The sequence below is a fragment of the Otolemur garnettii genome, unplaced genomic scaffold (assembly GCF_000181295.1).
Source record: "Otolemur garnettii isolate 467f Iridium unplaced genomic scaffold, OtoGar3 scaffold00223, whole genome shotgun sequence".
NCBI classification, from domain to species: Eukaryota; Metazoa; Chordata; class Mammalia; order Primates; family Galagidae; genus Otolemur; species Otolemur garnettii.
In genome coordinates this window covers 1,639,669-1,654,377 of record NW_003852618.1, presented here as the reverse complement: position 1 = coordinate 1,654,377, position 14,709 = coordinate 1,639,669, and the positions used below count along the sequence as shown (strand labels likewise).

Sequence of the window (14,709 nt, the reverse complement as noted above, 5' to 3'; positions counted from 1 at the left end):
GGCCGGTTAGCTCAGTTGGTTAGAGCGTGGTGCTAATAACGCCAAGGTCGCGGGTTCGATCCCCGTACGGGCCAGTTTTTTACAGATGTGTTTCGTTCCCCCACACACGTTTTAGCCTAGTTGCATTCCTCCAGGCTTAAGAAACTCTGTGCTGGAAAAAAAGGAGTTTGAATTTTCAATTCTTTCAAACTCCCTCCCACCACCTCCGGTAGGAGAGCAAGCTCAACTGATCTTGAGGGAGTCCTTTCTTCGGTCAGTCTCCAGACAATCTTGCACCCAACCCAGAAAGCAAGCGAAGCATTGGAGACCTAACAATACAGAAGCACAACCCAAGACTTGTTTTGTTGTTCCACTGTGAGAAATTGTTCATTGGAGTAAAATACTAAATTGTTTGATTACTTCCTCTGAAAACAAATTGTAAAACCACCTACCTTTATCTACTCACTCTAGGTCATTCTGCTTTCTCCGGTTCAATACAAGAGAAAACAAGACACAATGAGAAAGAAAAATTTCCCAAAACTGTGATAGGAATGACAAAGATCTTTGTTTTATATACTCTGAACACATCCCAACATAGAAGTAATACATAATCTACAAAATATTTTTCTAACAGAAAGTTTTTGAATAAATAATACATTCACAAGACTAAACAAATCAAAATTTCAAAAAGATAAATTAAAAAATGTTTCCTTTCCATCTTTATTCTCCATCAGCCAGTTCTCACCACCACCTCCTAAAGGTAGAATCTCTGTCCTTAATTTCCCATGTATCTATACTGGTTTTCTTTATGCATACACCTGTTGTTACTAGCCAGGTCCAGATCTGTTTGCCCTTGTGTAATAAATCGACCACTATGTCCTGGGTTTTGCAAAAGAGAAAAGATTTAATCATAAGGCTACCAAGCAAGAAGGCAAGAACAGCTTTCAAATCTGCCTCCCTGACGATAAATGCATAGAGATATTTTATGGGTTAGAGAATTGGATTGGGGTACTCTAAGGCGTAAGTTAAGATTATTGGCAGGAGGGAAAAAATGACATAACATGTACAGAAAGTGGCACATTAGCTTGATTTGAAGGGAGAGTTTTTTGGCCCTCCAACATCAAAACACATCTCTGCTGCATTTGAGTGATCTCATTTAAGGGGCCAGGGATCTCAGCTGGTTTCAACTGGACAGGAATTGGCTCAAGTTCCTGGAACAACAACTGAAAGGGCCATTATCATGGTAACTTATGAATGTTATCAGTAAGGTAGTCAGTAAAAGTTTCTGCGGGTGATCTTCAGCTTTGTGGAATAGTGGTTGTGAGCCAGCCGTGTGACGGCAAATGACCAAGAGCAAGCAGGGCAGGCAAACCTAATAAAATTAACTCCTCAATTTCAGTGTAAATACTGTATTTTTATTGATTCTTATTTTTTTTCTTTTTCACGCACAAGAAAGTATAGTTATTTACTTATTGTTTTGTATTTACACTTTATTCTTCATATATTTTGGATGTTTAAAATTGCACTTTCAACTTTCTACAGTCATAATCAGACCTTGTATTTTAATAAATTGATACTGCTAGCCAGGAGTTGAATCTAGAAACTTCTTATTCATTGTACAAAGTGCAGACTTTTCTAACCCAGCAAAGTTTATTTGAATAGGAGGAATCCTTATAATATGGTCATCCAATGACAAAATGAAGAACACAATTTTAAAATAATGATTTAGCTAATAGAGCAGTCTCCAGTCTTTTTAGCACCAGGGACTGGTTTCATGAAAGAAAAATTTTTTGTGAAAATGTTGAGTGGGAGGTATGTTTTCAGGATGATTCAAGGGTGTTACATTTATTATGTACTTTATTTCTATTATTACATTACATTTACTTTATTTCTATTATTATTATGTTGCAGTTTGTATATAATGAAATAATTATACAACTCACCATAATGCAAAATCACTGGGAGCCCTGAGCTTATTTTCCTGCAACTAGATGGTCCTATCCTGTATTTTCATTGACTCCCCAGCTAGCATTACTGCCTGAGCTCCACCTCAGATTATCAGGTATTACCTTCTTCCAAGGAACACACAACCTAGATCTCTTGCATGCATAGTTTATAGTAGGATTCCAGCTTCTATGAGAATTTAATGCTGCAGCTGATTTGATAGAAGGCAGAGCTCAGGCCTTGATGCCAAGCAATGGAGAGCATCTGTAAATTCAGATGAAGCATCGCTTGCTCACCTACCTCTCACTTCCCGCTGTGCCACTAAGGTGCTAACAGACTATGAACTGGTAGCCACCTGGGGATTGGAAACCGCAACTCTAGAGCTGTCAGAATGCTGACTCTAAACTCTCTCCTCAGATTTTAATCTTTAAAATGATTATCATTATTATTTTGAGAAGAGTCTCACTATGTCACACTCAGTCGAGTGCTGTAGCATCACAGCTCACAGCAACCTCAAACTCTTGGGCTTAAGTGATTTTCTTGCAAGCTTCCCAAGTAGCTGGGACTTCAGGTGCCCCCTGCAGCACCCAGATTTTTTTTTGTTGCAGTTGTCATTGTTGATTTTAGCTGGCCCAGGCTGGGTTCGAACCCGCCAGCCTTGGTATATGTGACTGGTGCCTACCCACTGAGTTATAGGCGTTGCCCTAAAATGAGCATTATTATAATATCCGTGTCATAAGTTAGTTTTTATGTTTAAATATGTTAATTCATTTAAGGCATATAAAAAGTGCCTGGTACAGAAGTGCTAGAAAAGACTTTAGGTACAAGTGTTATCTTTAGATATAAAATATTGAAAAAACAAGAGCTGGATTATGGTATAGCAATGCTGGACCAACCTGAAAGAGTAGGTCTATTTTATTCTCATAATATCCTATTCATTTCCAAGTTTCATTTATTTTTTCTACCTGCCCTATGTTAGGATCAGCTGATTGTTTCACCTGGGATCTGACTTCCTCATCTGTCCATGCAAGGTTGTCCATTAGTATTTCCTGAGTTCATTTTAGGAGGGTTTCATGTTTAATTTTTTTCCAGTCTAGTCTCATTGTCAATATTTATTGGATAATCCATCTTTTCACTTGTTTGAACTACCAGCTTTATTGCATACTGAATTCTGACCACTTTAAAGCTGAGAGAACCTATACACTGTTATCTAAATAGCTGTATAGAGAACCTATACACTGTTATCTATGGACCTTGGAGCGCAAAGATCATCTATTCTAATTCTAGCATTCCCACTGACTTTCTATAAGTCTCAACTTCTTCACTAGTAAAATGGAAATATTAGCTCCTATATCATAGGGCAGTAGTGAGAATTAAAATCAATACAGTTCATCAAAATTTTTAGCAAAATGCCTGACAAATCATAAATTCTTAGCGCTACTCCTCTTTCCCTTCTAGAAACAGTCCCTTCTTTTAAGAGCCATTCTTAACAGAAACCCAGAAATCAGATATTGTTCTAAAAGTTGAATTATTTTTATGTTTTGAGGGCAAGTTCTAACTTTCCAATTTGTTTTTCCATGTTTTCACTGGTAGGAGGAAAAGAGTCCATCTCTGAACCCTGCAGTGTGTCTTTCAGAATCCCATGATTTGAAAAAAAACTGTACTGAAAATCAAGGTTATCCTTGGCAAACATGAAGCTTTCTTTTCTTTTGCCCTAGATGCAGATAGGGCTGGGGGAAAGAAGAGTGAAGAGATTTCTATATTTTTTGGTAAAGAAATTTTTTTTTAAAGTGCTGCTTAAGTTATTAAGAGTAAGTGATGGTTTTGTTTCTGAGCACTGGTCAGTTCTAGGTTGGTCAGACGGCTGTACTAGCAGTATTCAGATTCTGCCAGTTAGGGCCAAGTCCTGTGTTCCCTACAATAATGACCTTTTGATGTCTACATACAGATTTGAAATCACCAACACCAAAAAGGAAAATTTGAATAAATTCCTCCCCTCATCTGTCCTCTGGTTCTATTCAATTCCTCTAATCACAGAGGGACCTGGTGATCAATCATTTTCAATTCACATGGTAATTTTATTGTTGCTCTATGTTTTAAGACATTGTAACACACATACAAACATTTATAACATATTAACTTTCTTTTTTGAGACACAGTCTCAAGCTGTTGCCCTGGGGTAGAGTGCTCTGACATCCTAGTTCACAGCAACTCCCAACTTTTGGGCTCAAGCGAACCTCTTGCCTCAGTTTTTCCATTTTTTTTAGTAGAGATGTGGTTTTGCTTTTTGCTCAGGCTGGTTTTAAGCTCTTGAGCTCAAGCCTCCACCTCCCAGAATGCTAGGATTAGCATGGCATGAGACACTGTGCCTGGTCTATAACATATTAACGTTAAACTGGAAATATTTTCAAAGAATGTTCTATGGAACAGGAGTAAGGGGAGTCAGCACTTTACAGCCTACTAGGAGTGGAACCTCCCATGTACCCAACAGGAAGACACTGGTACACTGAAAATACTTTAAAACAAAACAAAGATGATGAATACAAGCATATCTTCTCTTCTCATAAGTTTATTGTGTTTTAGTAGAATTCATATTATAGATGTAAAATTGTAGATTTTATGTACTGATACCTAATTTTAAAATAGCTACTATTTATTCATTCAACACACTTATTTCCAACAGGCTGTGAGCCAGTCTCTGTGTCTGACACCAGTGATGTAATACTGAATGTATTTTTTTTAGGAATCCAGAAATATAATTCACAAATTGTTAAAGAGGATCTATCGTGCAAAAAAGGTAAAAAACCCTTCCCCTAGAGCAGTGTTTTTCAACCTTTTTAATCTCATGGCACACTTGAACCTACAGTTAATCTTCCTTGGCACACTTAAATTACGTTGATTAAAAATAAGAATAAAAAAAGAATATACTTACTCTACTTTGAACTTATTTTGAAAATAATTTAATTAATTATCTTTAAAATTTTCACAGCACCTAAGATCCTCTCATGGCATACTGCAGCACACTGGTTGAAAATCAGTGCCCTGAAGAAGGGTCTATTCACTAAACATGCCCTGTTCCACTACACTTAGTGTCCTCAGAATAACCACTGGGAGAAAATTTGGCAGTGTAGTATGCATACTTGGTTCTGGCCTCCAGAAAATTCTGTGAACTTACACAAAATACACTAGCTAGAGTGGATTCTGTTTTCTGCAACTGAGAACAATGGATAGTTATTAGCATTGTTTCCTGCAGGTGTGATAAAGGTAAATAGTGGGGGGAAAAGAAAGGAAAAAAATTAAGGTAAAAAAGTACAACAAAGCTATGATCCATAGCAAAGTAAAAATTAAAGCCATGTAGGCAATTGATACAGCATAAGAGAAGATCTTAATAAAAACATCGTAAATGACTCTTAGCTTTCTGAAGGGCTTACCTACTGCACAATGAGACTTAGCCATCACAAATCAGTTGATAAACTTTCCTTTTACATAGACGTTAACCTTGTTATTCTTCTTTTTGATCAACAAATACCATGTTTCTTTCCTTTTGTTTTATCCCAGTCAAAAGAATCTTCTCTCTTTACCTGTTCCACTGGTTACCTCCCATGTTTCTCTTTTTATAACTCTATCTCTGTCTGCATTTCTTCATGTTTTTCCCTTGCTCTGCCACTCCATCTTAGTGGCATTGTGTAAACTACCATGACTTAGGTCTTAGAGAGAACTTCACATTCCTAGTTCTTCGCTATTGCTTACTCTTTCATTCATATAAATTTCTTACTCCACACATCACACTGTTTATTTCCTCTTGCTCATTTTTCCCCCATATATATAGCTAAGTTTTTTCTCAAATCTTAACACTTATCCCTTCTTCTGGGTTCTTACTTGACTCATAATCCTACCCACATACTATGTGAAAGGGCTTCTAGTGCATGGTGTGTGGAGGGAGATGGAGAAGGTTGTTATCTCACTAGAATGGACTGTGACAATTTAAATCATATGGGAAAGTAAGAAATAAAAATGTAGAATTTGCCACAAAGCAAGATATTCCTACAAAAATTAAACTACCTGGTTGACATACCTTGCAGATGAAATGGGAATGTTTCTCCATGTATGTTTGCAGATTGGTGGTGAGCTTTGATGCCCATTTAGCAAGGCATTGGGGAAATCCTTCAAGAGATGATAAGCTTACTTCAGTGTCCTTAGTGAACACTGGGTGAAGACAAGCTTTACAAATAATCTAAAATGGAGTAGGTCATTACGACTGTAAAAAATATTTTAAAAAATACTTTCATAAGAAGTAAAATTTTTCATAAGAACTACTTTTTGATGGACAAAAGGATCTGCTTTGGGATAAATTTATTAATATAAATAAAAGTAGAAAGCCTTCCAATCAAAGTACATTCCTCTGACATCAGAGATCCTAAACTGAGAGGTGTTACGTCTTAATGTTATTGATTTAGACTTTTATGCAAAGCTCTTATCTTATTCAACATTAAATGGCCTCCTTTTCAGAAAGCACTTGTATATGTAGGTTGCATTATATCATTATTCATTCCTTTAACTATGTTTTAATTATTTCATTTCTATATTGGGTAGAAAACACCTTCAAAACATATTGTAAAACTTAGAAGTTAAAAATATCAACTTCTCATTTTAATTCTTTTTTTTTTTTTTTTTGAGACAGAGTCTCACTATGTTGTCCTCAGTAGAGTGCTGTGGTGTCATAACTTACAGCAACCTCAAACTCTTGGGCTTAAGTGATTCTCTTGCCTCAGCCTCCCAAGTAGCTGGGACTACAGGCACCCGCCACAATGCCGGGCTATCTCATTTTAATTCTTGATCATGTAGGATGAAGAATTTATCACAGACAGTGGATGAATAAATTCAATATAGTAACACTATATTCCATGGAATAATATTGAATGTGATGTGTAGTCCTTTCATCCTGATGTAAGCCTCTCTTGACACAAGGAAATCTATAACAAAAAATGGCTGATCAGTGTGGTATAACATAGGTAAAGTTTCAATTACAATCTACCTTGAAAAAGCAAAATCTAGATTGAGAGACTTAGATTTATTTGTCACTCTTTTGTCAAAAATAAAGATTATATTAAATATAAAACTCTCCTGGGTAACAAAAAAAATTCAATACTTATAGTGGGTAACAGAATCAAATTAGATATTTTTTCAGGATGACTAAGAAGCAAGGATGACTAATGTGTAAGGTGGTTACATTACACAGGAAGTTATATTTATTTCGAAACAAGTGGTTATTTCTCTTTCTTTTATAATCTTATGAGACATTATTACAGTTAGAAAATAAAGAACATAAGAATTCTTAAATCTGACATCTGTGTCTTTACTTTCTACATGATTTAAGAATTTAGATTTTTCCTATCTCCAATTTTATGTCTCAGAGAAAACTCTCAACATTTAGGTTTATTGCAAAAGTTTCTAAACAACTAAATCATTAGTAATTATGCTTTTAATTGTACTTGAAAAATAAAACTTTATTTGAAAAAGCTTTTATTTTTATTTTATTTTTTTTTTTTTGCAGCTTTTGGCCAGGGGCAGGCTTGAATCCACCACCTCTGGCATATGGGGTCAGTGCCCTACTCCTTGAGCCACAGGCACCACCCTGAAAGAAACTTTTTGGGTTTGTGTTTTTGGTAGCTTGCAGTTTCTGGCCATAGACAAGTTTTTATCAATCATAGTGTTAATAACAAATAAATGTTTTAAAAATGGGGAGAAAGGACTAAGACACAAGAAACAGAAGAATTACTCTGTTTTTGCTTTAAGAAAAAGTAGAGTTTATGATTTTTCTGCCTCTATCAATTCTTGTTTGGCATCATAGGATTCATTTAAAGGGTCAGATTAAATTCATTTCTCTAAATAAACAAAGTAATGTTTTTCTGAAAGTAGAATTTTAAAACAGTTGTTTGTTACATGAAGCTTTACAGATTTTCTAATAAGTACACTAAGTAGAAGTTCTAACTCTCATCAACAGAGATTAGGGGATAAGTTACAGAGCTTGAATCATTCTGGAATAAATGTGACCTGTCATATTTGCATGAATGGTAAAGGAGGATTAACATTCCCTTAACATGGAAATAAGTAAGGAGCTGTAGTTATCCAGAAGAGGGCTGTGAATGAAGCCAAAACATCCCAAAGAGGAAGACAATATTCTCAGCTTTTTGAGGCTCTTTTTTACTCTCTGCCTGCTCCTTCCCCATTGTGAAATGAAGATGGTAAAACAAATTTGCACTTCACATAACAGTTGAAAAGGCATGTAAGATATACCTATCAAAAATAGTTATTTGTCATAATTCAGCTTAGTTATCTACTTTCAGAATCAAAGGAAACACACTTGCTGTTTACCCACCTATTTCATGGATTCTAGACGAATTTCCTTCTTTTTCAGGGGAAGCATGGGCTACTCTGTAGGTAGAATAGCTGTGGTTTACTTTTAGACCTGCCTTTGAGGGATGAGTAGTGGAGGTTGCTGACTTCTCCATCTGCCTATTTCTAGTGCACAACATAGGACCAAGTACTAGAAATGTTTTCTTTCGAAGGGAGCATGCACCACAATATTCAAAGTTAAGTGGAAGCAGAGAATATTGTCTTCATCTTCAGTATGTTTTGGCTTCATTGCAGAATGATTCAAGCTCTGTAACTTGTCTCCTAATCTCTGTTGAGAAGATTGAGACCTTCTTCTCAGTGTACGTATCAGTAAAATGGAAATAATAATATTATTCCACCCCATAAAATTACTGTGAGTATTAAATGAGCATTTAGAGCAGTGGTTCTCAACCTTCCTAATGCTGCGGCCCTTTAATACAGTTACCCACAGGTTGAAACTGCTGACTTACAGTGTGCCATGCATGAAGTACATTTTTGAAAAATTGGCTTTTATTATTGTTGAATCTCCATTCATTCCATTCCTGAATCTTCAAACAGTGCACTCAGCACAGACATGTCATTTCTGCCTTCCAGGCAATGGTCTTCTGCAAGATATGATTATTCAGAGCAGGTAAACTCCCCAGAACCTGTCGCTCAACAACCTAAATCCCTTGGTGCATGTGTCCACCTCTTACAACCAACTCACTTATTACCTTCCAAGGCTGGGTTGCTTCCCAGTTGACCTTATTTGCCAGGGAGTGTCCTGGTCAGTGCCATCTGTCCTGGGCCAGATGATTCTCTGCAGAGTCCTCAACTTCATTCCATTCCAAAAGTCCTTCAGGTTGCATTGGGGCTGCTGTTTGTGTGCCTTTATCTTTCCTGTCACCTTCTTTTTTTTTCCCCAATCTGTTTCTTTTGAACAAGAATATGTGCCCTGAGGGGCCAACTCCTGTCCCAGACAAAGGCTTTTGGACATTCAAGTCCTAAATTCATCAGGTAGGAGCCTCCAGGGCCTGCTTCTCCAGCCCCCTCAAAGCACCTGGCGACTCCCCTTAACCACTTCCAGAGAAACACCACCTCAAACACCAAGCTCCAGGATTGCAAAAAAGAGCTGGAGGATTTAACCTCCTCTGGTGTCATTTCTGTGTCTGCTCTTGAAACCTTGGAGACCTCCACTTCTCTGTTGCTTGTTGTGACTTAGTGCTCCACTGTCTTTGTCTTTCTTCTCTTGCTCTTCTAAATGAGCAGGGAGGGAGTCCGGTTTGCCAGAGAAATTGTGTGGAAAAACTTCAAAAATATATCTATACGTGTAGAGAGAATAGTGCAATGCATTCAGTATACCTGCCTCATGCATTCAAGAATTACAAACTTATGGCAATTTTATTAATCCATAACCCACCCCTTCCCTTCACATTGTTTGAAGCAAATCTTAGACATATATCCATAAATCTAACACAGCTGGGACTAGTAAGGAGAGTATATAGCAGATAAAATTTAGGGAGATGCAAAAAAACTTAGCAACTGAGACAATATTTTAAAGCAATTTTTAAAATAAAATTAACGTAAAAAATTTATAATGAACAAAATATGATTTTTTTTAAGATAGAGTCTCACTCTGTTGTCCTGGGTAGAGTGTTGTGGTATCATTGCTCACAGCAACCTCAAAGTCTTGGGCTCAAGCAAGCCTCCTGCTTCAGCCTCCTGAGACTAGGAATACAAGCACCTGCCACAATGTGGGGCTAGTTTTTTTCTATTTTTAGTAGAGATGGGTCTTGCCTTTGCTCAGGCTGATCTCCAACTGCTGAGCTCAAGCGGACCTTTGTCCTAGGCCTTCCAGAGTGCTAGGATTCATTACACGTGTGAACCCCCATGCTTGGCCAAAATGTGAATTTTCTTTAGTGTTTTCATATGTCTTCCCAAAATTTCTTTGTGAAAATATAAGTAAATACAATTGTGTACTTTTTTTTTTGCAGTTTTTGGCCAGGGCTCGGTTTGAACCTACCACCTGGCATATGGGGCTGGCGCCTTACTCTTTTGAGCCACAGGCGCCACCCCACAATTGTGTATTCTTGTTTTAACTCTTACTTATATCTTAGATGGCATACTTTACCAACTTTTTCCACTTAACATTATCTTCAGAGATTTTTTATCATTTATGTATGAATGTACCAGAATGTATTTAAGCCATTTTCTGGTGATAGACACTTGGGTTTAACCCATTTCATGGTGATGGACCCTTGAGTTGTGTCTAATCTTTTGGCATCACAAACAGTAGATGTAGTGAATAACTATGTGTGTGTGGGCGTGTATATAAAATTTTGCACATGTGCAAATGTATCTTCCTAACACTGAACTTAACCCAGAAAAGATGAATGTGAACCCAGGCTTTGTAAACTGTTACTCACTGAACAAACTAACTTTGGGAATCACTTAAGCTTTCAGAACCTCAGATTACTCTTGTGCAAAATTAGTTTGTATAACAGGCTTAAAGAATATAAGGTACATGTAAAATTATAGGTCCTGCACAATGTTATTGTCTTTTACAATAGCTGAAGAAAACATGTTCTTCCTTCAGTCCCCATAAATATCACTATCAAGCAGAATAATTGTTTTATTAAATAGCTAATGTCTATTTTTTCCAAAAATGTCACATTTCTTTAAAATAGGTGTGCCATATAATCTTAAGCATTCTTAAGTGTACATACAGTTCAGTGGCATTAAGAGCATTCACATTGTTGTGAGACCATCACAACCCTCTATTTGTAGGACTCTTGTCATCTTGGAAAACCAAAACTGTATATCGACCCATTAATCATTAACTTTATTGATCATTCTGCTTTCTGTCTCTATAAATTTGATTATTCTAGGTACTTCAAGTAAATGGTACCATATTTATCTTTTTGTGACTGGCTTATTTTACTTAGCACAATGTCCTCAAGGTTTATCTATGTGATGATGTGTCAGAATTTCCTTTCTTTTTAGAGTTCATTAAGATCTCATGGATTATATTACCTTTTGTTTATCCATTCATTCTTCAACGGTCACTTGGGTTGCTTCTACCTTTCGGCTATTGTGAATAATGCTGCCATGAAAATGGGTTTATTAATGTCTCTTAGACAAGTGAAATTGCTGGATAATATGGTAATTCTGTTTTTAATATTTTTTGAGAAATTGCCATACTGTTTTTCACAGCAGCTGTGCCATTTTACTTTTTTACTAGTAGTGCACAAGGGTTTCTCCACATCCCTACCAACACTTATTATTTTCTGTTTAGGATTTTTGTTTTTTGAAACAGAGTCTCACTGTATTGCCCTGAGTAGAGTGCCATCGCATCATAGCTCACAGCAGCCTCAAACTCTTGGGCTCAAAAGATCCTCTTGCCTCAGCTTCCCAAGGAGCTGGGACTATAGGCACCCATCACCATGCCTGGTTAGTTTTTCTATTTTTAGTAGAGACAGGGTCTCACTCTTGCTCAGTCTGGTCTTGAACTCCTAAGCTCAAGAGAAACTTTTTGCCTTGGTCTCTCAGAGTGCTAGGATTGTAAGTGTAAGCCACTGCATCTGGCCCAGTTTTTTTTTTTTTTTTTTTTTAATAGTGGCCATCCTACTGGGTACAAAGTGGTATCTCATTTGCATTTCCTTAATTATTAGTAATATTGAGCATCTTTTCATGTGCTTATGGGCCATTTGTATATCTTCATCAGGGAAATATCTATTCAAGTTCTTTGTCCATATTTAATTGGATTATTTTATTTATTTATTTATTTATTTATATTTTGTGAGTTGTGACTTTTTTTAATGAAGAACCTCCTGTATCTACTGACCTTTGTAGGGGAGAACATGTTCAGAATTGATTCTTCAACCACTCTCAATGCCTCTGGTTATTTTGGATATGTGTGTATGAGGAATATAATACTTTAAAAAAATACTTAAAAATGATTTGTTATTTCCCAGGTGAACAAGGTAGAGGAGAGGGAATACCCAGGAGGCAGGATTGTGTACATAGCCCCAGGAGAAATTAATTAAGAATCCCAGATGTGCAGTCTATTTCACTGTTCCTTGGCCCCACATCTCCCTATAATTTCTACTCTGTGTGCATTGAGTTGCTTTCCTCCTTTCCTTATCTAAAACTACGGCTGACCCATTTCATAGTCAATAACCTCTTGGAGTTAAACCAAAGTGTTCATGGTGAGCTTTCCATTTTTATTCTGAACAGTAGCAGAAACCTATTGGGCTGCTTTTTGAAAGTGATGTGAAAATTCTGAATGTTAAAACTAGTTCTGTGGCAAAGGAGGTCTAGCTTTAGGCAATTTCAATTTCTCTTATGATTTATCATTGACATGAACTTTCTGGGATGAACTCATCTGTTCAATAAATATTTACTGACAGGTGACTATGGCAGACACTGTTCTGGGCAGTGGGGAAGAAAACAGGGTTCCTGCCCTTCTGGATTTTGCAGGGTAGTGAAAACACACAGACCAAAAATAATGCCTTTAGTAGATGAGAAGGATGAAGCAAAATAAAGCAGAGTAAGTGGACAGAGTGATGAAAGAGCAGTGCCCTATCATGTAGAGTGGAGAGCATCAGTGATACCTGAGCAAAGAATTGAATGTTTGTTGTATATTACATTTGTACAAAATTGCTATTATGGGATGAATAATTAAGAAACACAACCTTTTCCTTGGCCTTGTATTTTTGGAGGCCTGAATCTCATTTGCCAAAGGGCAAGAAAGCCTGCCTTATGCTGCCCATATGTCCTCACCTCAGTAGATCCATGTCTTTCCCTGACTCCAACATCATTAAACCTATTTCTCCTCACTACCCCCAACCCAGACTATGTCAACTGCTTGCCACTCACTGAATAACTCTAACATCACCTCTGGACTTTGTTCCTGAGCACAGGGTTTCCTCCTTCTGAAGCAGAAAAATGAACCACAAAGGATGACTTTGTGTTGGGTTCCAAGAAAGCTGAGAAACAACACATTTGTTCTGCTATCAAGAGCAGGTTAAACCATAATAGGGGGTACCAGACAGGTTTTCTCACTTTTATGACATCACTAAATGGTTCCACCAATGAGGAGGCAGGATGAATTGCCTAGATTCTTCCTTTCCCATTCTTACTCTAACTGAAATCTGATTCTCTCCTATTGTCTCTGTCTCCCTTGCAGTCCTCCTTATGGTTGCTGGTTTTCCTTCCATACCCTTTGTGCCACTGGACCTGGAGGTGGGTAGGTTTTCTACTTATTCTCGTTGTCTTTTCCAGACTATCCTTTCCTTCCTCTTCACTGGCTGTTCCTTCCCAGTCCTCTTTGCTGGGTACTTCTTATCTGTGGACATCTAAATAATGGAACCCTTAGAGCTCAGTTCTAGGCCCTCTTTTCTTTTCTTTTTTCTTTTCTTTTTTTTTTTTTGAGACAGAGCCTCAAGCTGTCACCCTGGGTAGAGTGCCGAGGTATCACTGCTCACAGCAACCTCCAATCCCTGGGCTTAAGTGATTCTCTTGCCTTAGCCTCCCAAGCAGCTGGGACTACAGGCACTCACCACAATGCCCAGCTATTTTTTGGTTGTGTTTGTTGTTGTTGTTTGGCAGGCCTGGGCTGGTTTCCAACCCACCAGTTCTGGTGTATGTGGTTGTCACCTTAGCTACCTGAGCTACAGGCGCTGAGCCTAGGATCACTTTTCTACTTGGCCCATACTTATGTCTCATACTTATGTTCCCATTCACTTTCTTGGTTTTAAATCCCAAATTTTATCCCTGTATCTGTAGCCTGAACCTCTTTCCTGATCTCCATGTTAATATGTACAATTACTTGCATCTTTAATTATCTAAAAGGCATCTCAAATGTAACATGTTTAAAATCAAACTTCTAACTACCTTGTGTATCCAACTTGCTCAAGTAAACAGCCACTTGATAAATCTGGATTCAAAAACCTTGAGGCCATTCTTAATACTCATATGCCTTTTATCCCAAGTCTAATCCATTATTCAGTCCAATGGCTCTCTCTGCAAAGTAAACCCAGAATATGAGACTACTCATGCCTCTATTAAGAACGTGGTCTGTGGTCAGGTGGGATGGCTCATGCCTGTAATCCTAGCACTCTGGGAGGCTGAGGTCAATGATCACTTGAGCTCAGGAGTTGGAGATCAGCCTGAGAAAGAGCAAGACCCTGTCTCTACTAAAAATATAAAAATCAGCCAGGTGTTGTGGCAGGTGCCTATAGTAAGGTGACCAGATTTTAACATTGGTAAAGCGGGACACCATTGAGGGGGCTGGGCCTGACAACAATGCAAACTTTGATAAGCAGTTCTCAGTAATCAGTTCTCAACAATTATTTGTTATTTTTAAAGTTTAACATTATAAAATTAACAAAAATAATATCAAATGCATAT

At 37.4% G+C, this 14,709-nt stretch overlaps 1 non-coding gene across 1 annotated transcript; it reads left to right on the top strand.

The window, feature by feature from the left end:
• Nucleotides 1-74, top strand: TRNAI-AAU. The gene has a single exon. It is a non-coding gene; the product is annotated as a tRNA-Ile (tRNA).
• The last annotated feature ends 14,635 nt before the right edge of the window (nt 75-14,709 follow it).